The sequence below is a fragment of the Oratosquilla oratoria genome, chromosome 37 (assembly GCF_046742065.1).
Source record: "Oratosquilla oratoria isolate Oo_2021 chromosome 37, ASM4674206v1, whole genome shotgun sequence".
In the NCBI taxonomy this organism is placed as follows: Eukaryota; Metazoa; Arthropoda; class Malacostraca; order Stomatopoda; family Squillidae; genus Oratosquilla; species Oratosquilla oratoria.
In genome coordinates, this window is record NC_134813.1 from 45035851 (window position 1) to 45040850 (window position 5000).

Here is a 5000-nt window from a genome sequence, read left to right on the forward strand (position 1 = left end):
GAGGAGAAAGAAGAAGGAAGGAGTGTTAAAGGAGTCAGAAGAAGTAGAGGAGGATTGGGAAGATGAGAAACAGTAAGATAATCCAGAAGAAGGAGTAGAAGGAAGAAGAGAAGGAGGAGGAAGAGGAGGAGGATACGGAGGAGGGTGAAAAGAAGAAGGAAGAAGTATTAGAGGAGTCAGAAGAAGTAGAGGAGGATTGGGAAGATGAGAAACAGTAAGATAATCCAGAGGGAGGAGTAGAAGGAAGAGGAAAAGGAAGAGGAAGAAGAAGAGGAGACGGAGGAAGGTAAGAAGAAGAAGAAGGAAGAGGTATTAGAGGAGTCAGAAGAAGTAGAGGAGGATTGGAAAGATGAGAAAGGAGTAGAAGAAGGAGAATGAAGGAGAATGAAGGAGAATGAAGAGAAAGAAGAATAAAAGGTAGGGGAAGAGATAGACGAAGAGGATCGGGAAAAGGAGGAGGGGAGGAGGAAGAGGAGGAGGAGACGGAGGAGGATGAGGAGAAGAAGAAGGAAGAGGTATTAGAGGAGTTGAAAGGAGTAAAGGAAGATTGGGAAGATGAGAATCAGTGAGAGGACCCAGAGGAGTAGAAGGAGGAGAAGGAGGAGAAGGAGAAGAAGGAGGAGAAGGAGGAGAAAGATATAAGAGGTAGGGGAAGAGTTAGACGAAGAGGATCAGGAAGAGGAGGAGGGGAAGACAAGAAGGAGGAGGAGACGGAGGAGGGTGAGGAGAAGAAGAAGGAGGAAGAAGTATTAGAGGAGTCAGAAGAAGTAGAGGAGGATTGGGAAGATGAGAAACAATAAGAGAATCCAGAGGAAGGAGTAGAAGGAGGAGAAAGAAGAATAAGTAGGGGAAGAGCGGAAGGAAGAAAGGGAGGAGGACATGGAAGAACAGAAGGAAGAGGGAGAGAAAGAGGTGTAAGAAGAAAAGGAAGAAGAGGAAGATGAAAAAGAGGAGCTAGGAGAAAAAGTGAAGAAGAAGGAGAAGAGAGAGGAAGAATAGGAGGCGGGGGAAGAATAAAATGAGAAAGAGGAAGGGAGGAGGAAGAACGAAAGGGGGAAGAGGAAGACGAGACAAAAGGGGGAAGAAGGAAAAAGAGGAAGAAGATGAGAAGGAGGAAGAGGAACAGAAAGAAGAATAGGATGAAGATGAGAAAGAGGATGAGAAAGAAGCAGAGGAGGAAGAAGAGGAGGAAGAGGAGAGGGAAGAGAAAGAGGATGATAAAGAAGCACAGGAGGAAGAGAAGGAAGAGAGGGTGAGGAGGAGGAGGGGGAAGAGGAGAAATAGAAGGAGAAGAGGGAAGAAGGGGGAGAAAATGATAAAGAAGGAGATGAGGAAGAGAAGGAGGAGAAGTAACAGAAGGAGAAGAAGGAGGAGGGGAAGAAGGAAGAGTAGAGAGAAGAAGAGTAGGAAGAGGAGGAGAAGGAGGAGGAGGAGGAGGAAGGGGAGAAAAGGTGATTATGGTGAAATATTTAAAACTAGACGGGGTGCATGGACAACTATGTCCATAGTTTGATGGAAGGACATAATTATGCTCGCGCGTCCGCTCTTTCCGTCTATCTGTCTACCTACCTGCCTGTCCATATGCCAGTCTGTCTGTCTAACTTTTCATCATGTTCTGTTTGTTTTTTGTTTTTCTCTATATGTTCTTTTATTTGCCCTTTTTTTCCTCCGTTTTGCTGTCTTCTCTCTTTTTTCCTCTTTTCTCTTTTTCCCCTTTTCTCTGATTTTTATTTTGGATCTCTCTTTTTTTCCCTCTCTCTTTACTCTCCCGTCGTCTTTCTCTCCCTTCCATACTAAACGGTACTTTTTCTATTAGTGCTGATGCCGTCAGGCTGTTTAATTCGTCCTTATTGTATCCCGCCTTACTTATTGGGTCACCCTTTTCCTCTCATCCTAGCTGTCGCCAGGCGATTTAATTCATTTCAATGGCGTAGCAAGGGTTGATGACGTCTTCCTTGCCTTTGAACAAAGGGGATATGATCTTTGTTTTATACCTTTTTATTTCAATGTTCTTTAAGAACGTGGGCATTTTTCGACTTGGAAATTCTTCGTGAAATTTTGAGTCCCGCTCAACTCCTGAAACCACTTCCTCCTTCTCCTCCTCCTTTCCCTCCCCCTCCCCTTCTCCCATCCTCCTCCCCTCTTCCTCCTCTTCCCCCACCCCCTTTCCCGTCCTCCTCCCCTCCTCCTCCCCTTCCCCCACCCCGTTTCCCCTCTTCCTCCCCCTCCCCCCTCCTCCTCCGGCCTTCATCCAGACTCCAGTTGATGGATGTGCGTTCTTGCTTCCTTTTATAAGCTATAATCTAGGGCCCCAAATTTTGCCTGTTAAAGAGGGTGAAGTATGTATTGTTAAACTAAATTTTGGGTTTGAAGTTTAAGCACATAGACAAGGACTTCAGCCATTGGATCTGTAAGAAAGACCAATATTCTTGAAGAAATTTTGAAAGAAAAAAACAAAACATGGACTTCAGTCATTGGGTTTGTACCGAAGATCAATGTTCTTGAAGAAATTTTGAAAAAAAAAGACAAGGACTTAAGCTTTTGGGTCTGTAACGAAGATCAATGCTCTTGAAGAAATTTTGACAAAAAACAAAACAAAAACAAAAACAAAACAAGGACTTCAGCCTTTGGGTGTGTAACGGAGATCAACGTTCTTGAAGAAATTTTGAAAAAAAAAAAGTAGCTGCTTGCAAATTTGGTCATCTCAATTTCTAGTAGGACTAACCTCTACGGTAAAGGACCTGCTACGATGATAGCTAAAACCTACATAACCTTGCAGATTTTAGCGGCATTTAAGCCCTTCGTTTTTGGGATATTCCACAATTGAACGGAATATTTTGTTAAAATAGCAAAAACATACCATCAGAGTACAGACCATGAAAAAGTTTGAACTTTATACTTATGACCCAATCTTTGCTTTTCACATCAGAAATCCACCTCCCATGCTCTATGTTCCACATCACGTTTTCTTTGAAAGCGCATAGAGAAAACGGTGCAGTGGGGAGCTTAGGAGGGGGGCAAGGGAAGAAGAAGGGGACTTTTGGGATTTGAGGTCTAGAAGGCGTTAGGGGGAGGGAGGGGGGAGAGGGGGGAGATGTCTGCTCCATTCTAGTAAATTTTGAAAATCATCAGTCACCTTCTCAGAGAAAGAGAGAAAAAAGAAGAAGAAGAAGAAGAAGAGGAAGAAAGAAGAAGAAGAAGAAGAAGAAGAAGAAGAAGAAGAAGAAGAAGAAGAAGAAGAAGAAGAAGAAGAAGAAGAAGAAGAAGAAGAAGAAGAAGAAGAAGAAGAAGAAGAAGAAGAAAAAGAGGAAGAAGAAAAAGTTGAAGAAGAAGAAGAAGAAGAAGAAGAAGAAGAAGAAGAAGAAGAAGAAGAAGAAGAAGAAGAAGAAGAAGAAGAAGAAGAAGAAGAAGAAGAAGAAGAAGAAGAAGAAGAAGAAGAAGAAGAAGAAGAAGAAGAAGAAGAAGAAGAACAAGAAGAAAGAAGAAGAAGAAGAAGAAGAAGAAAAGAAGAAGAAGAAGAAGAAGAAGAAGAAGAAGAAGAAGAAAAAAGAAGAAGAAGAAGAAGAAGAAGAAGAAGAAGAAGAAGAAGAAGAAGAAGAAGAAGAAGAAGAAGAAGAAGAAGAAGAAGAAGAAGAAGAAAGAATATGAAGAAGAGGAAGAAGAAGAAAAAGAAGAAGTAGAAGAAGAAGAAGAAGAAGAACAAGAAGAAGAAAGACCAAATACTGAGTGTGGTAGGGTTGGTGGGGAAGGTAGAGTACCAGTTCAGTCGGTGGCGATGGTATGTGGTGGTATGCGGTTGTATGTGGTGATATGTGGTGGCATGCGTTTGTTGGCGATTTCATTCAGTTAAGGAGACCCTTCATGACAATTCAAAGGGTCTCAACAAGTGTTTATCATCATGTGTCGCCAAACTATTATATTCATGTAACGGAAGCCTCACTACGTAGTAGAGTAAAGCTAATTAAAAGCCTAAATTTGTGAAAAACGACTGAGAGATAAATGATCGCCGGGGTTGCTAATGAAATAAAAGTATGATTACACACACACACACACACACACACACACACACACACACACACACACACACACACACACACACACACACACACACACACACACACACACACACACACACACACACACACACACACACACACACACACACACACACACACACACACACACACACACCGGTGGCGGATTGGTAAGGCACTGGCCTCACAAGCCGGAGAACCGGGGTTCGATTCCCCGGCCGGGCGGAGACAAGTTGGGTTTGTCTCCTTTAACGTGTAGCCCCTGTTCACCTAGCAGCGAGTAGGTACGGGACGTTAGTCAAGGAGTTGTGACCTTGCATTCCCGGTGTGTGGAGTGTGAGTGGTCTCAGACCTACCCAGAGACCTGCTAATAATGAGCTCTGAGCTCACTGCCGTAGGGTGGTGTCTGGCTGTCTCGAAAAGAGGCTGCAGCAGATCCGAGGTGAATACACACACACACACACACACACACACACACACACACACACACACACACACACACACACACACACACACACACACACACACACACACACACACACACACACACACACACACACACACACACACACACACACACACACACACACACACACACACACACACACACACACACACACACACACACACACACACACACACAAATAATCTTATCCCCAGCGATATGAGATTCAGTCTTCAGTTTAGAAAGTTCAGAAAACACACTGAAAATCATGAAATCACCTGCTCTTAACAAAAAACAAATGAGTCTGAAATGCATTGCTTTTTTAAGAGTGTAAGAAGGTATAAAGAGTTTCTCCTGATTGTTAGAAAATAATTCCCTTGCTAAGGCTTGGGTAAATAGAATCTAAAATGAAAGGTATCAGCAGGTATGGAAGGGATAATTGAAACAGAATATCACCCTTTCATTACCGAATAAATAAAATCACCGAACAGTAACCTTATTTGCAGGTTTTATTCTGGCTA